General features: G+C 37.9%; 1 protein-coding gene across 4 annotated transcripts in view; it reads right to left on the reverse strand.

Moving 5' to 3' along the window:
• RNF111 (ring finger protein 111) overlaps window positions 1–14,869 on the reverse strand; it is a 126,406-nt gene that overhangs the window by 95,861 nt on the left and 15,676 nt on the right. For 3 of the 4 annotated variants that reach the window (XM_019441960.2, XM_019441956.2, XM_019441961.2), the window contains exon 1: window positions 17–391. The exons of the other annotated variant lie outside the window; for it this stretch is intronic. The gene's annotated coding sequence lies outside the window, so the exon portion shown is untranslated. Of the gene's footprint in view, window positions 1–16; window positions 392–14,869 lie in introns of those variants that run through there. 4 annotated transcript variants of the gene reach the window in all.

Below are 14,869 nucleotides of genomic sequence, written 5' to 3' on the forward strand. Positions count from 1 at the left end.
CCCCTAGCCCCCTCACCTTAATCATTAGCTACCCTTTTCCCAGAGTCCGGGAATCACTGGCCCAGGAAGGAAGACAGCAGATGGAAGAGGGGAAGAGGATGCGTCGAGAGCCAGTGATCTGGGCTTTCAGATCTCGGCCTAATAGGCCCCTATAGGCAAGAGCTGCGTCTGTCACCGCCACCAAACCGTACGAGCGGCAGCGCCTGGTTCGGCCCAGTTCACCCGGCCTGGGTTCAGAACGCCTGATTTGATCCCACAAGAACTCCTTCCCTGAAGCTGCGGGCGTTTCTGTGCTGCGCAGACCGAACACCTCGCCACCGTCGCCGCCACTGCTGCTGTTCTCCTGCCGCCGCCGCTGCCGCCGCCTAACCAATCCCTCCTCTACCGAGCGAGCACGACACTCCGGGTCTTTACGACAGTTCGGAAAGTGAGGGAGCAGTAGTCTTCACGCCTCCATTAATATCTGTTTCTGCGCTTGCTCAGATTCATGTTTCTCAATGTCCCGCCCCCTCTTCCTCAGCCCTCCCCCTTTGTACTTGCTTTACGAAGTCTGTTAGCGAAGCCTAACGATTTCATGAAGCTCGTTATTTTATTTTCCTTGGTGATTGTATTCTACATTTAAGCAAAATACTATTTATTGGCTAATTTTTTCGTAACTGAAAAGTACAATTAACCACAGAATTATTGACTACATTTACAGTACATTTAAACGAAAACACGGTTTACTGTCACACACAAAAAATGATACCCAAATCATACTCGCTAATGACATAAAGATCATAGATAGCACCCCGATCTTAGGGTGAATTTGCTTCCAGAATCACATCAAAAGTGGTAACATATCCTGGGAACTGACTGTACAATCACCTACGCCTTCTTAATTATTTTATGAAAATCAGTAGATAGCAATTGCTTCATTACGTGCATTAGGAGGATGTACGGAAGGAGAATATAGGCTTTAGAATCAGTCAGACAGACTTCCTCTCAAATCCTGATGATGCCAATTAACAGCATTCGGATTCATTATACCTTTATAAATCTTTCCAAAAAAAGAAAAGAAAAGAAAGAAAACGTTAGTTACACTTCAATTTAAAAAGAAAATAAAAGGGCATCTTAAGCAAAAAATAAAATAAAATAAAATAAAATAAAATTGTTTCTTTACAAAAAGAACATTATTTACCTCAAAGGGTTCTTGTGAGATTAAATAAGACAGTTCATATAATGTTGTGAACATTATTTACCAATTAAGTGTTCAATAAACATTAATTCCCTCCCTTTGTTATCAACCTTTCTCAATATGTTTTCTTTTGTTCACTTGTGTTCTCCATACTGTTGTGTGAAGGAAATATATTAAAATAATAATAATAGTGGCACCTGGGTGACTCAGTCAGTTAAGTACCCGACTTCAGATCAGGTCATGATCTCAAGGTCCCTGGGTTCCAGCCCCACATCGGACTCTCTGTGCAAAGAACCCACTTCAGATCCTCTCTCTCTCTCTCTCTCTCTGCCCCTCCACTCATGCTCTCTCCGTCTCTCAAAAATAAATATTTTTAAAAAGAAAAAAAGAAAAGAAAAGATCACAGGTTTTGTGGGAAAACTGGAAGAGCATTGGAGTAGGAATTTTCCTCAGTCCTCCTATTTTCTTGCTCTAAACATAAAATTCTACCTGGACTATCTTATCTACTGCCATGGTTTCAATTGTTATTGACTCATGACTTCTCAAAATCATGTACTTCCAGAACGATATTTCCAGACCTAACCTTTTTTTCAAGCTCTTGACCTGTGCTCTTCAAGGAAGTAGACACTGGCCACATGTAGCTATTGAGCACTTGAAATGTGGTGAGTATGAATTGAGAAGCACATTAAGTGAAAAATACACATCCAATTCAAAGATACAATATAAAAAATTGTAAAAATCTCAATAATTTTAATATTCATCACATGTTGAAATAATATCTTGGTTAGATTGGGGTAAATCAGTGTTTCTCAAGCAGGGATGATTTTGTCGTCCCCTCCCCCCCCCCCCGGGGATATTTAGCAATATCTGGAGACATTTTTGGTGTTCACAACTTGGGGGAAGGATGGCTACTGACCTCTACTAACAAGAGGCCAGGGATGCTGCTAAACGTCTTACAATACACAGGACAACCCTCCACAACAAAGAATTTTCTGGCCAAAAATGTCAATAGTACAGTTGAGAAATCCTGGGGCTAAATAAAATATACCATTAAAGTTCATTTCACCTGTTTCTTTTACTTTTTAAATATAACTACTATAAAATTTAATCTGTAGCTCACATTATACTTCTGTTGGACAGTGTGGACTGATCTAGACCCGTATGGCTATTTTACTGGATATGTAATTTCCACTTTAATGTCCCACAGGTATCCCTAACACATCATGTTCAAAATAAATAAAAATAAATAAATGTAGGTATACATATAGGTATATAATATAGGTTACACTATAACATGGAAGGAACAGGGTGGTGTAGTAGTGCTCTGAGAACACAAAGATGGAACACCATAGTCAAACCAAGAGGAAGTGATGTGTAAACTAAACTTTGCGACATAAATGAAGACAATCAAATGAAGCAAATAGAACATTCCAGGCAGAAAAGATCAGTACACTAAGGTACAGAAACAGCAAGAAGCAAATTCTCTAATAGGATCTACTGAATGTGTTGTGCAGAGAAACTATTGAGAGATAAGGGAAGAAAAGTAGATAGAAACAGATTAAGTAAGGTTGTTTTTGCTAGCATGAGGAATTTGAACTATTTTATACTTAAAACTATGGTAAGCCATTAAAGGAAATCAACCGGAGGAGTAATAATCAGATTGACTATCAGAGATATCATTATATATTCAGAGTAGGGGCTGGATTGGAAAGGGACAAAATAGAGAGGCGAAGACCAGTTGAACTGGCAAGCAAAAAGTGACGAGGGTGGTGGAAATGAGAATGAGAAGGAAGAGACAGATACAAGAAGAGTAAACAACTGGAGTGAAGGAGAAGGAGAATCTCAGAAGCTTCCAAATTTACAGTAAGCGGTTGGGTGGAAATGCCATTCAGGAAAAAGAATGGCAAAACCCAACTTTGGGGTATGGAAATTTTGATTGGGGTGGGATGAGAAAGGAGGTTGAAAGGAAATAATTACTTCTTTATTGGGCAAGTAGAGTTTGAGGTGTCTAATATTTAGCCAAAGCGTAGATTCCAGTAAGCTGTTGGATATGTGGGTTTGGAGCTCAGGAAAAGTCTGGGCTGAAGACAGAGTTTTGATAGGAATTAACTTGTGATCGCTGAAGCAGTAATTTTGATGAGGTCACCCAGAATATCAGTGAAAAGAGACAGATATCTGGGGAAAGGTGGTATTTTAAGAGTGGAAGAATGAAAGTGGAAGTCCCAGAAAAATAAGGATGGGCCAGAACAAAAGCAAAGAAAGAAAAACCCAAACAAATAGGTGGCAGGCCAAGTGAGAAAAAGAGTTTCAATGATGAAGTGGGTGATCAAAGATATGAAATGTCCATTAGTTTGGCAATAAGGAGATCTGTAAACAAGAGTAATCTCAGTAACTGTCATACATTTTAGAACAGAGGTTCTCAACAGGGTTGACTGTGACCCCCAGGGATTGACAATGTCCAAAGATATTTTTTGTTGTCACAACGGGGAAGATGCTGGTGATATCTAATGTCTACAGGTCAGGGACATTGCTAACCATCCTATAATGCACAGGACAGCCTCTAAAACAAAGAATTATCTGGCCCAAAATGCCATAATGATCCAGTTGATAAGTCCTGGCTTAGAATGCACTGAACATTGTACATAGACAAGGACCAGTACTTTTTAATGAAAATGGTAAACTGGAAAAAGAAAGATAGACCTATATTTAGCAGGATATGGAGTCAAGAAAGGGAAGGCTTGAATCCTATCAGTATGCTCAGGGGAGGAGAGTAGCAGAAAAAGAGAAATGAAAGATAATGGAAATATAGGGATGCTCAAAGGAGACAGAGGAAATGGGATTTAAAGCTCAGATAGAAGAATTAGCCTTGGATAGAAGGGATATTCCTTTCATTGAAACAAGTGAGGAGAGGGAGGAAAGGATTGCACAAATGAACTAAATTTGTTAGCTTCAGGGGACAAGTCCAGGGCTTGCTCATTGAATGACCTTGATGTCTCTGTGAAACTCTAAGTAAGGTCATCTGCTAAGGCAGCAGTTTTGGAAATGGCTGGGTGGAGAGTAATTAGGAGACAGAGATAAAAAATCAGAATAGTCATTAACATCATGGCAGGGCAGACGGTAGGTAGACAACAAATCAAAGGCAGGAAGCCCATAACAGATAGGGGGAGAGGGGTATGACTGAGAGGTCAGGTGCCAGGGAAGTTGTATTTAGGGGAATAATGGTAGATTATAGATTATAGAATTGGGAGAGATCCCTCACCTGAATAATATACAGTTTCCTGATTTCTGTGCTTCTGCTCCCACCACAATTATCCCACCACTCCCAGTGCAACCTTCAACCACTCTCAGAGTATGGTAGAAACTGATTGAGACACTAAGTTGCTTAAAATCCTTCAAGGACCTTCCATCACCTACACAATAAAGTCACAAGTCCTTGGCTTGTCAAATCAAGCTCTTCAAAATCCAGATTCCCCAGAGCCATTTCACACCACCCATTCCCACCATTCTATTGCCTGCCCCAGCTTAGACTTTGGTGAACTTCTCAAACTACTTGTAGTTCTCCAGAAAAAAATATAGTGTTCCAGTATCTCCCTGCCTTGGCACCTACTATTCCTTCTGTCTTAAAATATCCTCCCTCTTTCCTCCATATCCTTCATCCCTGCTTTATCTGCTTAGCAAACTCTTATCCATTCCTCAAAGCCCTCCTCCATGAAACATTCCCTTTCCTTGCTCCCTTGTTCTTACAACAGAGCTAATAATCACTCCTGCTTTTGCACTCTCTTCAACCTTTGCATATACTTCTATTAGAAGTATATTTATATATACCTGTCTTCCCAACCCCCCCAAAAAAACACTAAGAATAAAACAAATCATGTCCTTTCAGTAGAAAAATACTGCTCATTAAATATTTACTGAATTTACAGAATAAGGAGATGCGGTTCTCGTCTCTATTTTTGCCACTAAGAAGCTAGAAATCCTTAATCTTAATCAAATCACTTGAAGCCTTCCAAAAATTAATTTTACTCTCCTGCGTAAAGATCACAGCTACCCAGCATATAGTCCAAACCAAATTCCGCTTGCGTGAAACTGCAGCAAAATAAAATTTACCAAATTAGCCTGCATATATGGGCCAGCAGTATCTAACTATCTAGTAGGCAGGAGTTTGAGAAGCTTGCTTTAAACACAAAAATACTGAGCTGAATTAATGGGTCACTTGCAATAAATGGGAAAAAGGAACAATTTCTACAAATTACCAAAGTCAGAGGGAAAGACTGGTATGCCCACCAACCATCGCATACTTCACAATTACAGAAAGTCTGCAAATGAGAGTAACTGAGTATGTGGTCAGCTTTGAGAGCTCTTCGGAAGAAAATGATGTTTGGAGATTAAATGTAATGAGTTAGGGAGACCTTGGGAACTTGCTGAATATAATTATTTCAATAAATATATTTCCTCAGATGAAAAGGTTTGGGAAGAATTAAAAGGACCTAAGAGATGCACTAGTCAGAATATTTAGCGATTCACAACATTTTACTTTCCAATTAATGTACAAGGATATCACTGAAACTTGAAACAGAAAAGAAAATGTTACAGATTTTACAACACTGCTGATTTAGTTGAGGCAGTACAGGACCTCATTAAAACTTTATATATAGGGCTGCCTAGGTGGCTCAGCCAGTTTGGTGTCCGACTCCTGATTTTCAGCTCAGGACACGATCCCACAGGCTCAGGATGAAGCCCTGCAACAGGCTCTGTGATGAGCATGGAAACTTCCTGGGATTCTCTCTCTGTCTCTCTCTCTCTCTCTCTCTCTCCCTCTGCCTTTCTCCCCCCGCCCCTTGTGTGTGCACTCTCTCTCTCAAATAAAAACAAATGATTTAAAACTTTGTATATAAATTTTGATTTTAGATTATAAAACACAGACTGTTTAAAGATTATAAATCTTTATTACACATACAGAGGAAGTAAAACAGAGAAACAAAGAGAAAATCTTTAGACACAGAACTTCTTTCCTATTACTAACCTACTTTAAAGTCATTTTTTAATCTAATGAAACTATTTTGAAATATAGACTAAAAAGTTGAGGAGTTGGGGTGCCTGAGTGGCTCAGTCAGTTAAGCGTCCGGCTTCAGCTCAGGTCATGATCTCACAGTTTGTGATTTCGAGCCCCACATCAGCTCTCTGCTGACAGCTAGGAGCCTGGAGCTTGCTTTGAATTCTGTGTCTCCCTCTCTCTCTGCCCCTCCCCCACTCGTGCACGCGTGTGTGTGATCTCTCTCTCTCTCTCAAAATAAATATTTTAAAAAGTTAAAAAAGAAAATTTGAGGAGTTATTTGGTGGAAGGAGAACCTCAAAAGAGTACAATTTTGGTAACTATTTGTAATTTTTAAAGTTTCTCTGACTGCTTTTGGAATGCAACCTTCAAGACACATTTGAATTACGAAGCACTAATACTACCCATGTGGCTCAGTTTCTGAAAAAGTGAGGCAACAAATTATGGACTAAGAGGGAGGCATAGAATGCCTGAAATTTTGTAGAAATTTCAAGTATCCTGAAATAGTTCTGGATATCTGGCCTAATTCTGGCCAGAAGTTTGAGGCCATCTGGTTCTGTGAAAGTATATTTTCAAATAAAACTATAGGAAAATGAAAGAGAAAGGCACCACCCACCATGGTCATATAGGCCTAGAAACACAACTGAGGTGTCTGAATTGATTGCCAACTGTTCTCAGAACTAGTTTCGTCTGCTAATCCCTAGTATTTATATACTCTTTGTCAAATGGTCATAAGTTTACCACTGAAGTTTCACATTAATTTAACACTTTTTGCAATGTTTTTGCAATGCTGTTTTTAAAATCCATAATTTCTGGAGGTGCCTGGGTGGCTCAGTGGTTCGAGCATCTGACTCTTGATTTCATCTCAGGCTGTGAGTTTGAGCCCTGCACCTGGCTCTGGGCTGATGGTGCGGAGCCTACTTAAGATTTTTTCTCCCTCTCTCTCTGACCCTCCTGCATGCTCTCTCTCTCTCTCTCTCTATTTCAAAATAAATAAATAAACTTAAAAAAATAAAATCCATAATTTTTGAAGGACTCACTCCTGTTAGCATTAAAAAATTCACAAGTTTCTGATCATTAAGTTAGGCTACACAATCTCCAATGTCAGAGCTCTAACCTTTCACAGTTTGCTTGTAAGATTTATACAAACCCTGCAAATATTACAATTTCAAGTATGATTTACACACTGGCAAATTATTTGCAAATTCAGAACAAGAAGTAAAAATGTTTTTATTTACTTGCTTGCTACTCACAGATCACATAAAGTTTTCTCCAAACATCAAATGTTTCCCCAAACCATACTGCAATTCTTTAATTGTCTAACGTGTACCTTGAATATAATTGTGGGCTATAGGATTACAAACAGAGACTGTGCTTTTTTAGTTTTTAGATAATACAGTACATTTGAAATATATAACATATAATGGGGGACTATTCAGAAGTATATAGAAGAAAAAAGAAGAGAAATAAATGAAACTGCCCATGTCATGAAAAGAGATTTTAAAAGTATTTTACACCTTGAATCTGAATGACTTTAGTATTCAGTGCTTCTGGTAAGATTTTAACTATTTTCACATTTTATAAAGCATAAGTCATTGTTACACTACTGTTTCAGAACATTGGAAAGATTATTTAGAGATTTTAGTTTAATATCTTATTTTGAAATTTGCTCAAAGTTTTTAAGTTTTGAAAATATGAACGGGTCAAAGTTGACGAAGAGCAAACTCTGAAATCTCATTTATTTGGATTATAAGGATAAATAAAATCATTCTACTCTGAAACCTTCAGTCTTTTAGGATTGAGTTAAACTAGGAAAGAGTGCCACCTGCTGAATAAAAACTACTTAAACATGTCAACATTGTTTTTCAGACCATCTAAAGTTCTAGCATTTTTTTCTCAAAGATGTACATTTAAGATGATCTTCAAACAGGGGTGCCTGGGTAGGTCAATCAGTTAAGCATCTGACTCTTGATTTCAGCTCTGGTCATGATCTCACAGTTTGTGAGATCTAGCCCAGCATGGAGCACTGCGCTGACAGCATAGAGCCTGCTTGGGATTCTCTCTCCTCTCTCTCTCTCTCTCTCTCTCTCTCTCTCTCTCTCTCTCTCAGCCCCTCCCCTGCTTGTGCTCTCTTGGTCTCACTCTCACACTCTGAAAAATAAGTGAACATTTTTAAAAAGATGATCTTCAAACAGAAAATCTTCCTTAAAAAATCATTCAACTAAATGTTCTCTCGCAGTAAAAGATAATAGACTGGCCATATGTGTCTACTATCCCCAACATCATCCTGAGAAATTATAAAGGAATCAAAAAACATACAAACCCAGGCACCTGGGTGGCTCAGTCAGTTGGGCTGATGACTCTTGATTTCCACTCAGGTCATGATCTCATGGTTTGTGTGTCTGGATCCACATTGGGCTCCGCACTCACAGTGCAGAGTCTGCTTCAGATCCTCTGGCTCCCTCTCTCTTCCCCTCTCCTACACACACACACACACACACACACACACACACACACACACACACAAAATGTTAAAAAAAAGTACACCCCCCCCAAAAAAAAAAAGAAAATGGGAGCAGATTGTTAGCAAGTGAGTTATTCCTCCCAAACATCTGGAAGATAGAAATCAGATAGAGAACTAGTAACTGGTATAGCAGAGTGGAAAAATCTATACCACAAAACACTACTAAAAGGGCTACACCAATGAGGGAGCTGATATTCTTACAGAATACACCAGAGGCTAGATATATGGGCCCAAAACAAGGAAGGATGAGAAACAAATGGAGAAATGAAAGAGAGAGAGAGAGAGAGAGAGAGAGAGAGAGAGGGAGAGAGAGAGAGAGATATGAAGGATGCCTGGCTGGCTCAGTTGGTAGAGCATGTGACTCTTGATGTTGGGGTTGTGAGTTAAAGACCGATGTTGGATGTACAGATTACTTCAAAATAAAAGAAAGAGATTAATTTTAAGTGTACATATAGCATGGTCAAAAGTCTCTACACCTCTGTTAACCATGTAAAAAAATATATGGCATCTAGGCTTTGAAGTTAAAAAACAAGGATGGCAATCCTGAAAAGAAAGAGATTGAACTAGCTGAGGAGAACTAGAGCAGCTGGTATAACAACCTATACTAAATACTTGTAGGCCATACCTGCCCATACCTGCATAGCAGTAGGCATCACCTTTTTGCACAGACTTTGATTAGTTTTGCTATACTACATCATTTAAAAATATTTATTGACAAACCAAGATATGCCAGATATTTGAGGGAAAAACTGTAACATAAAAGAGACTAAGATGAACATTTAAAAAAATGACTATAGAGAGTAGGCATAATATAACAAATCAGTGGGAAAATATTTGAAACCTCTACTATCTTCAGAAATTAAAAATGATATTGCATCCTTATAAAAGGAAAGGGATGTTACAAAAAAGCAAGAAAGAATGCTTAGAGATTAAAATGATGGTTTCTGAAACTAAAATTCAATAGAAAAGTTGAAGGATAAAGGCAAGGAAAAGAAACATGAGAGACAAGGTAAGAATTCTAGAGACCCAATCCTAGAAGTAAAATATCTAATACGAGTTCTAGGAAGGGAGAACAAAGAATATAGAGAAAAGAAATTACAAAAGAAAATAAATACCCAGAACTGAAGATGAGTTATAAAATTCCAAAATCATTTATTCATTCATCTCTTGATGGATACTCAGATTGTTTTCACCTTTTAGCTACCGTGGATAACGCTGTTATAAACATTCATGTACAAGTAGCTTTTTGAGTCCCTGTTTTCGATTCTTTTGGGTATATCCAAAAGTGGAATTGTTGGGTCATATGGTAATTATAAGATTAGCTCTTTGAAACGCCATCAAACTTTTCCATAGTGGGTGGCTGCTGAATTGTACATTCAGCAATATATGAGAGTTTTTGTTTCTCCATATCCTTGCCAACACTTGTTAACCAGTCTTTTTGATTATAGCCATCCTAGTGAGTAGAAAGTGGCAACTTAGCGTGGTTACACTCTGTTTCATTCCCTTAGTGGTTACCTTAGAAATTATTGTTACCTTTATACCCGCCTGGGAAGAATCCATAAATGGTTGAACAACATTTACCACATACACCCCCAGACACATGCACACACATCACTTATGCTATTTTTTGTCATGTATTACAACTGTATCATTTAAATGCCACAGACATTATTTTTTCACACCGCTTATTTTCACAATGTGATTTAGACTCATCATCACAATTATCATTTCCTTTGGTCTCCATTGCTTTCTGCACCTGATCTTTCATGCAAGATTTCCTTCTGCATGACAAACAACTTCTAGAACATTCTTTAATGCTTATTTTCTATGGGCAAATCTTTTATTTTCCTTGGAAATTTATTAATTTTGCTTTCATTACTGAAGTATTTCTAGCATGATAATTTTCTCACAGTACCGTGAAGATAACATTTCACTGTCTTTTGAAGCTCTTGTCATTGAGATATCAGTGGTGAGTTTAACTTCAGCTTCTTCAAAGCTAATTCATCTTTTTTTCTGGCTATTTCAACATTTTCCTCTTTGTCTTGCTTTATTAAAGTTTCATTGTTACATGCTTAAGTGAGGATTTATTTTTATATATTCTGCTTGGGCTCTGTAAGGCGTCTTAAATTAGTGGATTATCAGCAATCATGTCTTCAAAGGATTGCATCAGATCCATTTCTTCTCCTTTTCTTCTGGGATTCCAATTAAATACGTTAGATTCTCTCACTGCATGTGATATGTTGCTTGTCTTTTATATTGTTTTATTTATTTTCTAACTGCTCCCAGCTTCATTCTTGATAGTTTATTCTGTAATTTATTCTAGTCACCTAATTCTCTCTTAGATTGTGACTAATATACTAAACCATTTTAAAAATTTTTGTATTTCATTTTCATTTCTGGAATTTTTATTTCCTTCCACATCTGCTATGTCACTTTTTTATAGTTTAAAACTCCTTACTAAAATTTTCAAGCTTGATTTTTTTCAATAATCATAGTTGTTTTCCAAATTCTGTGCCTGATAATTAAAATTTCTGGAGTCCCTGTGAATTGTTTTCTTCTGTTTGGTTTTGCTGCTGATTTTAACTCATGGTCCCTTGTCTCTTTGTGTGCTTCTTTGTCGTGTGTGTGTGTGTGTGTGTGTGTGTGTGTGTGTGTGTTGGGGGGGGTGCTTCTTCTTCTTTAAATGTGTTCAGGACATTGTGCTTGAAATTCTACTTACAGAAATCATCTGAGACCTCTTATGTCTATGTACTATGTTGTTATGTTTATACATGATATAAACTCTACTTTGGAAAACAAAATTAACTTTTAATATTTCATACAGAAGAAAACTAAGAGCAGAAATCAACAAAATGGGGGAAAAACAGACAACTTAGAAGAAATGGGTAAATTCCTAGAAACATCCACTGACCCAAACTGAATCATAAAATAAGAAATATGAAGTTACCAATTACTAGCAAGTATATAGAATCAATAAAACAAAAACCTTTCAACAAACAAAATCCAGGACCAGACAGCTTCACAGGTGAAGTCTACCAAATTTCAAAGAAAAAGTAATACCAATTCTTCTCCAACTCTTTCAAAAGTAGAAGAGGAAGGAACTCTTCCAAATTCATTTTATGAGGCCAGTATCACCCTGATACCAAAACCAGACAAGGACACCACAAGAAAAGAAAATATAGGCCAATATCTTTGGTGAACATAGAAGCAACAACATTCAATTAAATATCAGCAAATCAAATTCAACAATTCATTAAAAGGTTAGTACACCTTGATCAAGTGGGATTTATTATAGCAATGCAAGGATGGTTCAACATCTGTAAATCTGTCAATGTGATATACCACATTAACAAAAAGAAGGACAAAAATTATATGATTATCTGAATAGATGCAGAAAAGGCATTTGGTAAAATTCAACAACACTTATGATAAAGAACTCCCTACAAAGTGGGAATGGAAGGAATGTATTTCAACATAATAAAGGCCATAAACAACAAGCCCACACCTATCATCATACTCAGCTGAAAAGCTGGAAGCTTTTCCTCTCAGATCAGGAATAACACAAGGATGCCCACTTTCACCACTCTTGTTCAACATAGTACTGGAAGTCCTAGCCACAGTAATTAGGCAAGAAAAATAAGTAAAAAGCATCTGAATTGGTGAGGAAGAAGTAAAACTGTCACTATTTGCAGATGACATAATAAATACTGTATATAGAAAACCCTAAAGACTCTTATCAGAAAACTGTCAGAAGTGATAAATGAATTTAGTAATGTTGCAGGATACAAAATCAATACATAAAAATCTGTTGCATTTCTTTTCCTTTTTAAACATTTTTTTAGTGTTTATTATTGACAGAGAGAGAGAGAGGGAGAGAGAGAGAGACAGAGCATGAGTGGGGGAGGGGCACAGAGAGAGGGAGACACAGAATCTGAAACAGATGTGGGGCTCGAACTCACGGACAGCAAGATCATGACCTGAGGCAAAGTCGGACGCTCAACTGACTGAGCCACCCAGGGCCCCACTGTTGCATTTCTATACACTAATGACAAGCTATCAAAAAATAAATTAAGAAAACAATCCCATTTACAGTTTCATCAAAAAGAATAATATACCTAGGAATAAATTTAACCAAGGAGTTGAAAGATTTGTATACTGAAAACTATAAGAAATTAAGGGAAAAAATTGAGGAAGACACAAATAAGTGGAAAGATATTTTATGCTCACGGATTGGAAGAACTAGTATTGTTAAAATGTCCATATTATCCAAAGCAATCTACAGATGCAATGCAATCCTGATCAAAATTCTCACGGCATTTTTCACATAAATAGAACAAACAATCCTAAAATTTGTATGGAGTCACAAAAGATCTGGAATAGCCAAAGCAATCTTGAGAAAGAAGAACAAAGTTGGAGGCATTGTGTTCCTTGATTTCAAACTCTATTACATCACCCCTTGAACAACATAGGGTTTAAGAACACCAAACCCCCAAGCAGTCTAAAATCCATGTATAACTTTTGACTCCCCAAAAACTTAGCTACTAGTAGCCTACTATTGACCGAAAGTCTTACTGATAATATAATCAATTAACACGTAATGTGTATATGTATTATATGCTGTATTCTTATAATAAAGTAAGCTAGAGGAAAGAAAATGTTATTAAGAAAATCATGAGGAAGATGGGTGGCTTATTTGGTTAAGCATCCAACTCTTGATTTCGGCTCAGGTCATGATCTCATGGTTCATGGGATCCTCTCTCCCTCTCTCTCTCTGCCTCTTTCTCTCTCTCTCTCTCTCTCTCTCTCAAAATAAATAAATATACTTTTAAAAATCTTTTTAAAAACAGACACATAGATAATGGAACAGAATACAGAACCCATCTTTTATTTACTTATGTGTGCCAATACTCTCAAACCTATTCTCTAATGGTACTTGTGATAGCTTACATGAGCACAGTAATATAAGGGTAGAAACGTAGATAGATCAACACTTTAGAAAGACAATTAAAAATAAGGGAGGATAGCAAAATGCAGCCTGAAGTAATTATGAGATGACACAAGAAATACATACCATAGAATCCTGGACAATTTTTAGATGTGAGCCACAAATTTAGCTTTAGATTCCTTTTGGTCAAAGCCAATAAGTGAATGTAATCAGCTGCAAGATTCATGAACATCAGTAAGGTAATATATGTCAGAAGCAGCAGAAATTTTCCTTACATTGAGATCTGAAAAAAATATTACCATTGAAGGGACACCGTGTGACAGTAAACATTCTTTTTTTTTTTTTTTAATTTTTTTTTTAACGTTTTATTTATTTTTGAGACAGGGAGAGACAGAGCATGAACAGGGGAGGGTCAGAGAGAGGGAGACACAGAATCGGAAACAGGCTCCAGGCTCCGAGCTGTCAGCACAGAGCCCGACGCGGGGCTCGAACTCACGGACTGTGAGATCATGACCTGAGCCGAAGTCGGCCGCTTAACCGACTGAGCCACCCAGGTGCCCCGTAAACATTCTTAACAACATCCCTATATAAGTATCATAGTGAGTTTCATGAAGGAAAGAGAGCTGAGGTGGTCTATACCACAGTGAGATCCACAATTCTTTACGAAAGAAGGTGAGCGGGGCACCTGGGTGGCTCAGTCGGTTGATTGCCTGAGGCTCAGGTCATGATCTCATGGATAGTGAGCTAGGGCCCTGCATCGGCCTCTGTGCTGACAGCTCAGAGCCTGAAGTCTGCTTCGGATTTGTGTCTCCCTCTCTCTCTACCCCTTCCCTGCTCACGCTGTCTGTCTCTCTCTCAAAAATAAATAAACATTAAAAAGAAAGAAAGAAAGAAAGAAAGAAAGAAAGAAAGAAAGAAAAGAAAAGAAAAGAAAGAGTGAGCTTGGGGTTCCTGGCTGGCTCAGTTGGTAGAGCACGCAACATTTTTTTTAATGTTTATTTATTTTTGAGAGACAGAGCGTGAGCAAGGGAGGGGCAGAGAAAGAGGCAGACACAGAATTCTAAGCAGGCTCCAGGCTCTGAGGTGTCAGCACAGAGCCTGATGCAGGGCTCAAACTCACAAACCACAATATCATGACCTGAGCCAAAGTCGGACACCCAACCGACTGAG

The sequence above is a fragment of the Panthera pardus genome, unplaced genomic scaffold (genome assembly GCF_024362965.1).
Source record: "Panthera pardus isolate Hobbes unplaced genomic scaffold, ASM2436296v1 HiC_scaffold_24, whole genome shotgun sequence".
Taxonomy (NCBI): domain Eukaryota; kingdom Metazoa; phylum Chordata; class Mammalia; order Carnivora; family Felidae; genus Panthera; species Panthera pardus.